General features: G+C 46.6%; 1 long non-coding RNA gene across 1 annotated transcript; it reads right to left on the reverse strand.

Moving 5' to 3' along the window:
- Positions 1–8,212: 8,212 nt before the first annotated feature.
- On the reverse strand, positions 8,213–15,145 carry LOC123382526. The gene is made up of 2 exons (XR_006591008.1): positions 14,622–15,145; positions 8,213–8,557 (listed from the first exon to the last, which is right to left on the reverse strand). It is a non-coding gene; the product is annotated as an uncharacterized LOC123382526 (long non-coding RNA).
- Between the last annotated feature and the right edge of the window lie 776 nt (positions 15,146–15,921).

Genomic DNA, 15,921 nt, shown 5'->3' on the forward strand with positions numbered 1-15,921 from the left:
CTTTAGAATGTCACCCTCCATTCCAATGATTTCACAGCTTTTCAGTTTCCAGTTCTTTTCTTCCTCTCTCAATCCCTCCCCATAAGCCATTCTTAGAAAATAATTCTCACCTTCCATCCAAGATTTGCAACTTGTATTTATTTGCCACCTTGCAAACAGTCATCTGCCCACTGGCTCAGGGGAATGGCCCACTATGCTAAGAGGTTTAAAAAGAGTACAGATTGTTACAGAACCAGGCTGGAACGCTGGCAGAAAAACCAAGCGGCACTCAGAGATTTTGGTGGATTGGAAATTTATTTAACACCGGTGGGCTCAGAGAAGACCCTTTCTCCAAAGATCTGAGCACCAAATACAAGTGGGAAGGGTAATTTTTCGTTGTCGGCTTCATTATCTGTGGGGGTTTTCACGTGCGTGGCAAACGGGGCAAGAAGAACCTGGAGGAGGGGTCTCTAAGCTAGAGACCAGAGCTTGTTTTAGTCCCCTCGGCCATCTTTGGCATACTTTATTTATTTCTCCAACATTCCCCCCCTTGATGCCTTTTAAAAAAACTTTTAGTAGGCATCACCTTTCAGCCCTACAGGTTGGTACTCTCGGAAGGCTAAGATATGTGCGGTAGTTTGGCGAGCAACAGCGTTTTCAATAAAACATACCATGGCATTCAGTATACAGGGGCTGATGGATACAAGTAAAATTATGGAGGAAGGGTCTCGCCAGGGCAGAAGCCAGGATGCCCAATCCGTGAGATCCCATCCTTTGCATTGATTGATACTTTCCTGTTGTCTACGTTGAATGCTTTCCTTGAGTTCCTTAATCTTAGTTGTAACTATTCTTGACAGGTTTATGAAATAGGAACATCCCTCCCACAGAAAGATGCAAGTCCCTCCTTTTTCTGAAGTGAGGGGGTCAAGGGCTTGCCTATTTTGGAGGGTCACTGCTGCCATATAGTTTATTTGGCCTTGTAAGGTTACCAGAGAATCTGCCACCTGTTCCATGTCTTTACTGAGCTCTTGAGATAGTCTATGGTATGGTCCTACAGATGAACCTATGCCTCTTATTCCTGTTCCTATTCCTGTTGCAATTCCTGCTCCTATCAGAACAGGTAGCAGGACTGCCTGTTTAGCCTGGGACTTGGGGCTAAAGGCTGTTGGGAACTGATCTTCAGTATATACGGACATCTCTGGGGTTAGGAAGATGGACTAAAGTATCTGAGTCCAGTTGGCCTCTAAGCATTGGTAGGCCAAATTAGAACACAGAACACCCCAGGGGTTGAACATAGGGTTGTGTTCCTCCTTAAGATTATATTTCTTCTGCATAGAGAGGTACTGTTCATACCTTCAGCAACTGTACAGATTAGATTGTCAGCATTTGTGAGACGGACCCCAGTGGCCAGGGCTCCAATTAAGACAGAGGTGTTGGTTTTGAGATTTTCAGGAGCTTCTCAGGTCAAAGGGATGGGAGTGGCTAAGAAAGCCCTCCAGCTGAGGGGCAAGCACATCCACCAGGTTTGGGTGTGATTATCTGTTTTATGGAAGACTTGTAGAGTAGTGTTGGCTCAACGCTGGAGTGGGAAATTGGTAAACATCTGATTGAGGGCTGAAAGGTTCAAACCCTGGTAGGCTGCCGGGGGAGTAGTCACCTTTATGGCTTGTATTACCCTATCCTGGATATCCTTTATAAATTTTTCGAGGGCCCTGTCTTGCAACCCTACCCTGTCTGAGATACCCCATTGAGGAAGGTAAGTGTAGCAAGCTCGCTTCCCTCTCTGGAGGCCCTTCTTGTGACATGGGTTCCTGATATTTTGGGTTATCTCTACGGTCCAATACTTAGTCCTTGGGGCATCAGGTGACTGACAGAGAGTGGGTGTTTTTCCCTTGTAGCCATCTTTGTGGAGGGAGGTGAAGGCGCTGAATGCCCTTGACCCCCTTATTGTCATATAACAATCCTGGGGGGAAGCGGCAGTTGTGAGGGTGAGAGAGGTTACCATAATATACAGGCAATATTTAATGGCCCTCCCATCCAGAGGAGGTATGTGAGACCCAACATGCATCTTTTGTCCCATGTCCAGCTTGTTGGTGCCATCTCTATCAGTCCAACAGTGAGAAGTAAGATCAGGGCTATGACACCAGTAAGGGGCAAGGGCTGGCAGAGTTGCATCAAAACCCCTGGGCTAGGTTCACGCATTGATTCCTCAAGCTTCTGCTGTGTGCAGGCCAGCCAGCCAGCTTCCGGGGTGTGGCTGGAGCAGGGACGGAGGTCTCAGGGGCCAGTGTCCCTTTTGAGGGTCAATTTAAGTGGGTTGACTGGATCCGGATCACTTTGCCAGGTTGCAGGTTCTTCTGAGTTGACCTTCTTAACTCTGGAGTGATGAACCCATGGGGTGATACCTGAAATTTTAAGGGCTGTAGGAGTTGTTAGAATAACAGTATGAGGCCCAGTTCACTGTGGTTTAAGATGTTCCCTCTTCCAATCTTTGACCCGCACAGAGTCTCCTGGAAGAAATGGGTGAATAGGTGTCCCCTATGGAAATTGGGGCCCTCTCTGTGGTGTATCTCTGTAACTTGTTTAGGACTGCACCCAAGGTCTGGGGCTGTTCTCTTATTCCCTTGTCTTCAGTCTGGTGTAGGTCTCCTGGGAGTTTTCCTAAGCATGGAGGGGGGGGTCGCCCATATAATAACTCAAAAGGGGAGAATCCTAGTGCCCAGGTGTGCACTGGGCATGCAAGAGGGCCAGCAGTAGTAAATCTGGCCATGGGAGATTAGTCTCTTGGTGGAACTTAACCAGGGTTTCTTTGAGGGTGCGATTCATCCGCTCTACTTTCCCTGAGCTCTGGGGTCAGTAAGCAGTGTGCAGTTTCTAGGTAATGTTGAGGGACTTTGTCAGGGTTTATATAATGTCTGCCACAAATGCAGGTCTGTTATCACTGTGTATGGTTAAGGGCAGACCAAACCGAGGCACAATCTCCCATAGAAGAGCTTTGGCCACCTTGCGACTTTGTTCTGTTCTGGTTGGGAATGCTTCGACCCATCCCAAGTATGCGCAGATGATTACAAGAAGGTACCTGAACCCTTTATTTTGTTGTATGTGAGTAAAGTCCGCCTCTAAGTCTTTGACAGGGGCGGCCCCCATCCTTTGTGTTCCAGGCGAGGGCCGTGAGGCCGACCGAGCATTGTTTTTGGCACACGTTACACACTGGTCGCTGACAGCTCGGCATAATGCCTGCAGCTGGCTGGTACAGTAGTTCTTTTTGAGGAGGGCCTCTAGTTCAGTTTTCCCTAGGTGTGTGAGTTGGTGATATTCCTTCACTAGGTGTTTTCACATAGATGACAGGACACAGATGTTCCCATTTGGCATGACCCACCATCCCTCTTTGCTTAGTGTGTCCCCTTCTGCTGAGGCCCAATTCTTTCTTCATTTGTGTACAGGGGCAGGGAGGCTTCCCTCTGGGGTGCAAGAGTCATAGTGTAGGTAGGAGCTTCGCCTGGACCACCACAGGCAGCCGGTCTGGCTGTTTTGTTGGCCAGGCAATTTCCTTGAGTTATAGGGTCATATCCTTTCTGATGTCCCTTACAGTGTAGGATAGCTACCTTGTCTGACAGCCATATGGCCTCAAGAAGCTTTAGTATTTCTTCCTTGTTTTTGATCATTTTCCCTGCAGCAGTAAGGAGGCCTCTTTCTTTATAGATGGCCCCATGTACACGCACTGTAGAGAAGGCATACCAGGAATCAGTGTAGATGTTAACTCATTTACCTTTGCTAAGGATGAGGGCTCGGGTTAAGCTCTACAGTTCAGCTCGTTGTGCTGAGCACCCTTCCAGCAAGGCCTTGGCTTCCAGAATTTTGGTGGTTGTGGTTACCACATATACTGCTCCTCGGCTGCCCTCTTGTAAATAGCTGCTCCCATCACCAAACATGGTGATCTCTGGGCTTGTTACAGCCTCGTTTTGGAGGTCCGGGTGGCTGGCATAGACTTCATCCGCTACTTTGGAAGAGTCATGGTCAGGTTCTCCCTCCTCTGTGGGAAGGAAGATGGCCAGGTTTAGTGTTCTTACTGTTTAAAGAGTGACCCTTGGGTTTTCATAGAGAAGGCCTTGGTCTTGTGTCAGCCGAGAATTGGAGAGGAAAAGATATCCTTGAGTGTTCATGAGGGACATGACCACATGTGGGACCTTAACATTAAGTGTTTGTCCCAGTGTGAGTTTGCCTCCTTGATGAACAGGACTGTGGCTGCCAGCGCTCTGAGGCATGGTGGCCATCCTGCAGCCACAGGATCAAGTTTTTTTGACAGGTAGGCCACTGGCCGTTGCCAAGGCCCCATGCTCTGAGTGAGCACTCCATGGGCTATTTTGTCCTTTTTATGTATGAAGAGGTTAAATGGCCTTTCTAAGTCAGGCAAACCCAGGGCTGGGGCTCGTCCCAGAGCCAACTTTATTTCTGTGAAAGCATCCCTTGCCTCCTCAGTCCATGCAAGGGGCTCCCAGTCTGGCCCTCCCAACAGGTCATGGAAGGGCCTTGCTATGGCTGAGAATCCGGGAATCCAAATGCGACAGAACCTTGCGGCCCCTAAAAATTCACACAAACCTCGTTTTGTTTGGGGCTGTGGCAGTGTGTTCCTTTCCAGTCCCAGTTCTCTTTTTCCTTTTGTGAGGAGGAAGCCTAAGTATTGGACCTGCTGCTGACAAATCTGTGCCTTTTTCCAAGAGGCCCGGTACCCCAAGTAGGATAGGAGCTGCAGGAGGGCCTTGGTACCTTTCTTCTTGGGTCTTCTTGAGTGTCGCTGGCAAGGAGGAGGTCGTCTACATATTGGAGGAGGACACACCCTGTGGTTTCCCTCGGAAAGTCAGCGAGGTCTGCAGCTAGTGCTTCCCCCAAAAGAGTGGGCAAGTTCTTGAAGTCTTGGGAAAGTCGTGTCCAGGTCAGCGGCATCTGGTGCCCTGTAACGGACTCAGTCCATTCAAAGGCAAACAGTGGTTGACTTTGAGGAGCCAGGCGGAGGCAGAAGAAAGCATCCTTTAGGGCGAGGCATGTAAACCATACGACTGACCCTGGAATTTGGCTGAGGAGAGTATATGGGCTCGGAACCACTGGCTGTAAGGAAACAGTCACTTTGTTAATGGCCCTCAAATCCTGTACTGGTCTGTATCCTCCTCCTGGTTTCTTGACTGGCAAGAGCAGGGTATTCCAAGCCAATTGGCCCTCAGTTAGAATACCTGCTTCTCTGAGCTTGGTCAGGTGCTCTTGTATACCCATTCTAGCCTTGAGTGGAAGGGGGTATTACCTTTGTCTCTGAGGTTGGGCTCCAGGGATCAGGTCAACAATGATGGGGTCCTGACTCCAAGCTAGTCCAGGTGGGTTATCTTCAGCCCATACAGAGGGGAATGTAAGCCTGAATTCTGAGGGGCTACAGGGTAGGGCCTGTACTCAGAATAGTCTCCACTGGCAGGGTAATTGCCCTTGGCAGGGTAATTGCCAAGACCAGGGTTTCCTCCTACCTTGGGTTTAATTGGAGTCTAGTGTGTCCAGTGGGTTCAAAAGTTATCTGGGGCCCAAGCTTGTAGAGCAGACCCTGGCCCAGGAGAGGAATTGGGTAGTCAGGCAAGTAAGTCACTCATGCTGGACCTTGTGACTCCCAAGTTCACACTGTTGAGCTTGACAGAGGGCTTTTGCATCGCCTGTGTCCCAGTAGCCCCAAGTATGGTTATCATCTTTTGGCTGAAGTGTGCCACCAGGGAAGAAACAACCGAGTGTTCAGCCCCAGTGTCAACCATGAAAGTTATTGTTCAGCCCCCTACTTTCATTTTGACTGTGGTCTCATGGGGGTCAAGAGAAAGGGCCCTGTCCCCCTCAGTCTGATTCTATTCCAGCCAGACCAACGAGGTTCTTCGCATCGAAGTTCCTCCCAATATTGGCTGGGTTTTGAGGGCCCCTTCTGATTCGGACATTCATTCTTCCAGTGTCCCTTCTCTTTGCACTATTGGTCCTTTGCTAAGGGGGCTCTGTGCCTCCCCCCTTTTGGTGATTGGGGTCTTCCTATCTTTGCAGTGTCTGTTTCTTTTAGTGCTGCTGCGAGAAGGGTGCCTTTCTTTTTTAGTCTTTGCTTCTCTTTCAGCTTCATCTTCTCTGTTCATGAAAATTTTACTGGTGACCTCTATCAGCTGAGTGATATTCATCCTGGTAAAGCCCTCCACCTTCCAGAGTTTTCTTCTGATATCTGGGGCAGCCTGTGCCACAAAAGAGGTATTCACCATTTGTTGATGACTTTCTGGTGCCTTGGAGTCAACCGGGGTGTATACATGGTATACTTCACATAATCTTTCATAGTAGTATCCGGGAGACTCCCCAGGGTGCTATGTGACTGACGGTATTTTAGTCATGTTTGTGGGCTTTTGGGCTCCAGCTCTGATTCCCTGAAGGAGGACTTCCTTGTATCATCGGATGTGGGCTTATCCTTCTTCTGTGGTGAAATCCGATGTTAGACATTCTTCAGGCATGGCAGCTTGAGCCCAGATAGCAGGGTCATTGATCCCAGATGTGCGTGATCTTCTAGGTACTGTCGTGTTTCTCTCGTTCTTCTTCTTTCTTCTGTATTAAATGGAGTATGGAGTAACTGTTGACAATCTTCCCAAGTTGGTCAGTGGGTCTGGAAGAGGGACTCCATCAAGTCGACCATTGCTTGTGGCTTTTCAGAGTATGATGGAGTGTTGTGTTTCCAATTGAGGAGGTTAGTTGTAGAGAAAGGTTGATAATACATCATGGAATGGCTGGGCTGGACTGTTCGATCCTAATTCTGTCTTTCAGGCTCTCTTGTCTCCCTTGTAGGTACTTGGAGAGCATTAAGTCTGGGTCTGGGGTGCAATCTGGCTGCTGGCCCCTGTGGGGAGGAGGTTCTCTGGGTCCGAGAGGGGAGGAGAGGAGATGGGCAGTGGCAGGAGTGGTGGAGAGACAGACGGGGGAGGAGTTTCAAGCTCAGGGTCAGCAGGGAGGGAGCCTGTTGAGTCATAAGGAGGCAGAAAGATGGGATCTTCTTCAGGGTCTCCTGCAAACACTAGGGGAGCAGTGGGTTGCTTCTTTGGCTCCCTGGGTGAGTCCCTGGATAAAGCAGCTAAAACCTTTGCCTGGCTCTGCTTGCTATGGATGAATTACACCCAAGGCAGAAGATTTCGGGCAATTTGAAGCCAGGAGTCAATGTATGGAAATGATCAGGGTGACCTGGGTTCCCAGTGACTATTAGCCAAACCCGCTGCACTATTTGAGCATCTAATGTCCCTTCTGGGGGCCATCCTACATTGAATATGGGCCATTCTAGTTCACAAAAGGTCCTTACCTTCCCGGGTGTCATTTTTCACCCCATAATCACCTGAAAATTCCTTTTTAAAATTTTTGAGCATGACCTCTAAAATCTTAGGCTTACTCTGTTCTGATCCCATTATTAATTCCTTTCTCGTGTTCGGTGTCACAGAGACAGACAAAGTGAAGGTATCCCCTCGGATGAGAAGACCAATCAGATACTCCACTGGTTGCATTCCCAAGGGAAACTTTAGGTGAGGCCTGGCCATAGTGGATTCAGCTTTGTGACTTGCAATCAGAGTCTGATCTGATGCTGCCCTGGACCTTATGCTTTTACCACGACTCAGGAGAGCCCACTCAGACTCCATAGACTTTTGGGGACCTTAAAGGTGCTCATCCGTGGAGCCACAAACTTGAACTCACCTGGCAAGCCTGGCTGAGCCGCACATTCTCACACACATACACATACACACACATGCACACACACACACACACACACACACACACACACACAAACACACCAGAGGCTATTACATTCCCTCCTGCGAAATTTTCTACCTGTGAGACCACTAAGGTCTCCGGAGACTGATCAGGTCCCCCTTCCACCCTTTTGGGTGGGCCTGACTACTTTAGGGCCCTGGCCTTAGTGGTTCCGATGTTGGGTCCAGGCCCTCACCTACCAGGTCTCTTTGAGTCCATCAGCAACAACAGAGCAGGGCTGGCCCAAGGTGACCGAATAGGAGACTGCCAAAATTCAGGCAGGGCGCACCTTCTCTCTGGCGATTTCTTGCTCAGTCACCACTTCACCGTTCTTCCAAACCAGTGGCAACAGTGGGCCAGCACCTTTGGGTTTCCCGGTCAGGGAACCAAATATGTTACAGAACCAGGCTGGAATGCTGGTGGAAAAACCAAGCAGCACTCAGAGATCTTGATGGATCAGAGATTTATTTAACACCAGTGGGTCAGAGGAGACCATTTCTCCAAAGATTTGAATGCTGAACGCAAGTGGGGAGGACAACTATAGTTGTCAGCTTCCACATCTGTGGGGGTTTTCACGCAAGAGGCAAACAGGGCAGGAAGAACCCAGAAGAGGGGTCTCTAAGCTAGAGACCAGAGCTTGTTTTAATCCCGACAGCCATCTTTGGCACAGTACTTTATTTGTTTCTCCAACAAGATGTCCTACATCTTCTGAACTTCGAAGTACAGAAAAGAGGCATAAGGGTAGACCCACTAGCTTCTTCAATTGGTCATAGAGCTTTTCATCTTTCAGAAACTATAGGATAGAAATTCATAATATGAGACTTTACAAGCCTGGGTACAACTCGAAGACAAGTTATTTTAATATTTTTGTTATTGGAATTCGGTACAGATTTCCTTGCAAGTCTTAATCCCCTCACAGGTCTTTGACCATCAACTCACTGCTAGAAGGCAGGAAGCTGAGTCAGTCCAGAACCAGTTGTTTGAGCCAACTGACTCACAGATTGACCAGTCCCTGGGAAAAATCATGCCTACCACAAAAAGGGCCATTGGACATGGTATGGAAAAAAAAAAAAAGCAGTGAAATGATTGTTTTTTTCTTCCCTTCTGGTTTCAAGCTATTGTTTTGTTGCTCAATATTCAGCCTGACAAGGCCTTGGTAAAAATAAGTCGGATGTTAGAAAATATAACTGAAGAAATTATCACATATTTGAGTTGGATGGAAATGTATAGGCAATCAACGTCAATCCTCTCCCCCAAATCAGAAATATCTTCTGGACATGCAATTCTTTTTCCTTTTTGGCATCTTCTGAGCATCTGTTTGGTTCCAGGAATTAAGAAAGGCAGTGTGGCTAAGGAAGTGAATCACCGAGCTCTTCTCCTGGAGAAGTTCCCTGTGTAGATGTGGAAAGAGGCAGGTGAAGAGGTAATTACTGTAAAATCACCATGTAGGTGTGGAAAGAGGCAGGTAAACAGGTAACTACTATAAAATCTTGGGAAGTCAAGTTCAAGATACTCAGTTCAGGCTGGGCCATCAAGATGATCTGGGCAGCCTTCCTCAGGTAGGCTGGGTGTTGATAGATGTGTAGAAATTTTCTCTTATCCAGCTGAAGAGGTTTCCCAAACAGCCTCTGCTCAATAATTTCTCATGAGGAAAACCTTCTTCCTTCTCCAGTAGTTAGCCATGTGGATACAGTTGTTGGAAAACTTCTTGAACCTAAATATGCCTCTCTTGTCCCTAGTTCTGTGTTTTGGAAAGATCCTTTCCTTTTCATAGAATCCCATCAGCTGCTTGAAGACAGCCCTTATGCCCCCTCTTGTCAAAAGAAACATCTTTTAATTACTCCTCATATAACTTAATATCTAGTTCCTTTATCTTTCTGGTCACCCTTTGTTGGTAAAAAGGGCCTGTACGAAGCACTTTTCTTACTATCTCCATCCTCACAACAAATCCTTTGAGAGACTATTTTTATCCCATTTGCGAAGGAGAAAATGAAGACTCAGAAAGTAACCCACCCAAAGGAACACACCTCGCTTTTAGCTGTGAATAATAAGGCTGCCTCCTAGATTCCCACTGATGTCATTAAAACAATTAGAGATAAAGACCTGATATACCCTTTACTACCTTTTAGCCAAGGAAAAGTATGACATAAAAAAGTAGGATGCCCTTGAGCCAATTAAGAAAATGAAGTTAAACCCCTACCTCTGACTGTGTTTGGTTTGGACCATCAAGTGGTGTTCCAAGCAGGGAGGACAGTGTTTTGGTAGAAGTGTGATATCACTGTTACGTGTAAACGGAACCCACCATCTGAAGCATGAAGCATAAGTCGCAGCTGTAATTGTGCCTGATAAATACAGCATAGCACATGCTGAGCCCCTCGTCACATCTGCCACATCCTTGCAAGCTAAGACCCCCAAAGTGTGGGACTCTGCAGGGCCCATGCCTATGTCCCTGTCTTCCTGTCTTTATGTGTTTTTATGTTTCTTCACCTCTGCCCTTTATTCTAAAAAAATGTAAAGGATTGCTCACATATTTTATGAGAAATCATACTGTAGACCATAGCATAGATGGTGCCTACCAGGGGACATTTGACAAGGTCCAGGGACATTTTTGCTAGTCATACCTGGCGGTGAGGGGGTCCGTGCTACTGGCGTCAAGTAGGTGGGGGCCAGGGATGCTATGAAACATCCTACAGTGCACAGGACAGCCCCCAACAGTGTAGAATGATCCAGCCTCCAATGTCTTTGGAGGCTGAGACACTGGCCGCAGATACATTAGCTCTTCTGTCTCATACTCTATCCACTTTCCTCTTCTCCCTTTTCCCTTCTTCCCTTTGCTTTTCTCTTTCTCATTCTTGTCCTCTCTTTCATTCAACATCTTTCCCCTTTCAGTGATGGATAAAACACATTTTTTACTCACTGAGCAAACATGATGTCTAAAAATTCAAATGGCATTAGTTGCCAGAGGCAAACAACATGGCGGCACTTAGGATTCCAGGGCTTGTTCAAGTGGGATGCCTACAAATGCTTCTTCCTCTGAGCTTTAGATCTGCTGGAGTTTGCAAACCAGTGATCCCTAATAGGCAACACTAATCTTGTGTCTTGACGGATAAGAATCCAGTTACCTGGAAAGACTCAATGTTCCCCAGTCCCAAGGATCTATCTCCTGCACTAGTCAGGCACAATACCATAAATGAACATTAGATTAATGAGGACTGTGTTAGTCTACTCGGACTGCCATAGCAAAGTGGCACAAACAACACACATTTATGTTCTTGCAGTTCCGGAAGCTGGAAGTCTGGGATCAAAGTGTCTGCAGGGTTATTTCTTCTGAGACCTTTCTCCTTGGTTTATAGATGGATGTCTTCTCGTTGTGTCCTCACACCATGCTGCTTCTGTGTTTATGTGTGTCCTAATCTCCAATTCTGTTTTATTTTCTTAGTTTGTGCGTCTTTATCAAGGTATACTTTGCACATAAACATGGTATATATTTAGGGATCACAACATCATGTTTTGATATATGAAGACATGCGAAATGACCAGCACAGTCAAGGTATTTCACACATCCATCACTTGTTCTTTTTTTATTAAAAAAATTTTTTTATGTTTTATTTATTTTTGAAAGCAAGAGAGACAGAGCCTGACACAGGGCTCGAACTCACAGATGGTGAGATCATAACCTGAGCTGCAGTCAGATGCTTATCCGACTGAGCCACCCAAGTGCCCCTCCACCAATTGTTCTTAAAAGGATGCCAAGTGCATTGGATTAGGCCCTACCCTAGTGACCTTATTTAACCTTAATTTTCTCTTTAAAGGCCAAATATAGTCACGTTCTGACACACCAGGCACTAGGGCTTCAACATATGAATTTTGGCCAGGTGACATAATTCAGCTTCCAGAAAGGACACTGGCACTTAAGTTGACCCCTTGCTAAATTGCAGATGCTCCCCTTGTATGCTAATATTTCCATCAACTGACAGCTATGTTGATGCATAAATACTAAAATCGATCACCAAGTCATTTTAATTGAAATTCCAAAATACCTTTGAAATGAGTTGTTGTGTGCCCCCCCCCCCCAAATTTGTCTGTTGAAATTCTAACCCCAGTACCTCAGAATGAGTCCTTGTTGGGAAATAAGGTCTTTGCAGATGTAATTAGTTGAGATACAGTGATGCAGGAGTAGGGTGGTGGTGGGAAGGTCTAATCCAGTATCACTGGTGTCCTTGTAAAAAGAGGAAGTTTGGACACATAGACATGCCCAGAGGAGAGACCTTGTGAAGAGACACAGAGAAAATGCGCTTTTAAGATAAAAGCAGAGGTTGGGATGATGTGGCACAAGCCAAAGAGTAGCAAAGATGAGCTTCAAGCCAGCAGGAGCTGGGAGAGAGGCACAGAAGAGATCTATCCCTCACGGCCCTCCGTAAGAGCCAGCCCTGCTCCCTCCTTGGCCTCAGAATTCTAGCCTCCAGAAATTGTGAAATAGTACCTTTCTGTTGTTTAAGTCACCCAGTGTTGTCCTTGGTTACGGCAGCCCTAGCAAGCAAATACAGCTCCCCTCCTCTGTATGCGCATCCCTACAGCCAAAATTGATGTTTCATCTTTCATTGCTCAGCTGGCCTCTCACACTCAACTTCAAGCACTGGGGCCACTGTAAGACTAACACCCTGTCTTTCCATCCATTCTCCACCCATCTTCCCAGGGATCTTTCTGTAATTCAAGTGTCCCCTTGTAAGGAATCTTCACCATTACCCTTGGGATGCCAGCCAAGATCCATCCAGCCCAACATACAAGTCCATTAATACAGTCAGTTCTCTTCCCCGAGCATCCTCTATCCAATTTTCAGATCTCAGAAGTGTCTTCTTAGGGGTCAGCATTCATTTGGACATGAAATGAATGGCCCACTCTCAGGAGTCTGAGTGACCATCAGGAAGCTATCCAATCAGGAACTGTTTACATCTGTCTTTAAGATTGGAGATCACCAGGGTCCTCTAAGAAGACTTCACTCTCGACTCAGTGTGTGTATTTGGGATAAGAAACCCTCTCATCTGGTTTCAGCTCTTGGTCAGTGCACTTGACAATCCAGCCCTTGTCATCTCCTTGGTGGTCCATCCAAGATGGTCCCCACTGATGGAATCCAGCTAAGGCTTTAGCTCACTCATAAAAGTGTTTCTATGATTGCATTTCTTTCTTTTTTTCTTGCTGCTGATTCTAAGCACGAATAATCGGCTTCATTATGCTGGGTTAGGAGGATGCCTTTCCACAGAAAATTACCCACAGCAAATAAAAACAATTCCATATGGCAGCCCCATTCACTGCGAGACTAGTTAAACCTTGACCCACACAGTTTGCGCTAGCGTTTCGTCTTTCTTGTCGTCTTGGCTGTTTGCCAGCATGTTGGTGTTCTGTGTCCTCAGTGACAAACTCAATCTAGAAAATTCTTTGCAGGGATCCCTCTATCCCTAGACTTCTAGCAGTTTTTCCTATTGTGTCCTCAGGGCAGACTCTGAACCTCATGTACACTTCTCCTGGAAACCATTCGATATTCAATAAATATTTATAAAACACCTACAGTGTGGTATGCCCAGCACTCCATAGAGCCCCAGAAATGGTATACTTCTATCAAAAATGAGGCCTTTGACTCATTACTGAGTGGGTTTGTGCCTTCAGTGTTTTTTCAAGTCGTGAGTACGAGTTGTTCTAGAATGATCCCCTGTTTGTCTCCCTGTGTGATGCCAACCGAGAATGTTCCAGATACCAACCAGGACGGTTCCAGGTAGTGCCTGCTCTCAGAGAAACAGTCTCTGGCTGCCTGTAACCGAGATGGTGCATGAGCAAGAACTAAACCTCTGGTTAGAAGCCTCTGAGACTTTGGAGTCTCCTGTTTCCATGGCAGAGCCTAGACTGTCCTGACTGATGTAGAGAATTCAACATGGTTGTGTAAGTAGAATGCTTGGGGATACCTGACAGGCAGGAAGTGCTCCAGCACTGTTCACACTATTCACAAAGCATGCAGTCAAGTAGAGATGATGTCAATGCTACATTATCTGTGTGCAGCCATTCAACTGCAGTGTTACATTTGGATGTGTTCTGGAAGATCCCACAGGTGTAGACACTTGATCAAGTTAGCTCTGTGGCACTTGCTTCCACCTAATGTGTTGTTTTGTCTGAAATTAAGCCCTCTATCTTGTCTTGAACTTATTTACTAGAACATCAATGGAAGTACTTTATTATGTGGGGTTGGCCTTAAAAGAATGTCGATAATCTCTATGGCACCCTTTAGAAGAGAGGTCATTTCCTTTCATCACAATGGGGGCAGAGAGAAGGTGCACAGACAGTGCAAACCAGGGGTGGGGATGGGGAGTGTCCTAGATGTAAGAGGCTCCTTGCTCTAATGGCTGGGTGAAATGGCTTTGGAGTCAGAAAGACCTTTGTTCAGAATGGACTCTGCTGCTTTCTGGCTCTGTGAACCTAGGGGAACTGGTTAACCTCTTGCCACCACTGCTTCCCTTGCAAGAAATGGAGGAAAGAATAGTGCCTCTCTCAAAGAACTGTCGCAAGAATTAAATGAGATAATGCACATAAAACGCTTGGCAAAGGACTGGCGTGTAGTAGGCTCCCAATAAATGGTCGCTGTTATTCTTATAGCAAGTTGCAGCTCAAACTGCATTTTCTGCCAAATACTCTGCAGAACCCCTTGAACTGTGAAGTTCCCATTATAACAGGAAGTAGGGAAGAAAGAAAGAAAACAGCGATGTCGATGTTGAGATGGGAAAGTGGAGATAATTTTTCTGTTATCCGTTTCCCGCCCCTTAGTCTCCCTGACAGAAGGGCTATAGGGAGAGGGAAAGAAGTCACTTAACCTTGAACTGTGCCTGAGAACTCCGTCTACAGCTACAGAATCAGCAGGACAACAAAAACAGCTCTAATTTCATTGTTTCTTCGAGGTCTTCAGGTTGCTTAAGAATTCTTCACTGGGAGAAAACAAATGAGGAAATCAACAGCAGCAGAGATGCTTAAATTGGTTTTTCCAAGGTAAAGCTGATCCAGAATGGAAATCAGGACAAGAGAAAGCCAAAACTGTTTTTCATGTTGATGCAAATGAGTGGTTCTCTTGGAACAGAGTTTGTGTGGATGTCATGAAGTTTTTACTTGCCGCTGGTTGCCTGAGATAGGAGTTTCCTTCAACCCGGAAGGATAAAGGAGAGACTCAGTTCCAAGACAGGGGTCACAGCCTCACAGCCTCCAGGATCTAAGGCAGAGGACTCCAAGCAGTGACCCAAAGGCTAATTCTGGCCCACATCTGATTGTATAAATGCATTTTAATTGTGACGCTGCCACACGTCTTTGTTTGCACATCGTCTGTGACCGCTTTCTCATTACAGTATTCAAGAGAAAGCGCTGCAGTGGGTGACCTGATGGCCTGCCAAGTCTAGAATGTTTACTACCTGGCCCTTTAGGGAAGTTTGCCAAGCTCTTAAGAAGGAAAACCTCACTCCTTCCATGTATCTCCTTCACCCTCACTACTCTGAGACAACACTGATACCAAATGTGTGGGTTGTCCACACGTGAAACGATTCTGTGGCACCAGCTCTGGGTCCTACAATTTAACTCATTTCTGACACTAACTACTTGGAGAGGTTGGATTGCACAGGTGAAGGTCTCAGTCCCATGAGCTGCACCCCCCTCCCCCGGCTTCCGATGCCAGTCTCAAACCCGAGTTTTTGCCACTGCTTCTGACCAACTACCTATCAATTGGAGGTTCCCATGACTCCCCACCTTGGGTTTGATTAATTTGCTCCTGGAACTCAGAGACTGCACTGTCGCCTTCTTTCTGCAGAGGATATGGTCTAAAACTGGAATGCCTGAAACCGCAGATAGTACCAAACCCTATGTATACTGTGCTTTTCCTACACATACACACCTATGAGAAAGTTTAATTTACAAACTAGGCACCGTCAGAGATGAATAACAATAGCTAGTGATAAAACAGAACAATTATAATATCTTACTGCACTGTACTCACCCTTCTTGGGCTGATGATGTGAGATGATAAAATGCCTTCCTGACAGGGGTGCCTGGGTGACTCAGTCAGCTGAGTGTCCAATTTCAGTGCAGGTCACGATCTCATGGTTCATGAGTTCGAGCCCCACATTGGGCTTT

The sequence above is a fragment of the Felis catus genome, chromosome E3 (assembly GCF_018350175.1).
Source record: "Felis catus isolate Fca126 chromosome E3, F.catus_Fca126_mat1.0, whole genome shotgun sequence".
Lineage (NCBI taxonomy): Eukaryota > Metazoa > Chordata > Mammalia > Carnivora > Felidae > Felis > Felis catus.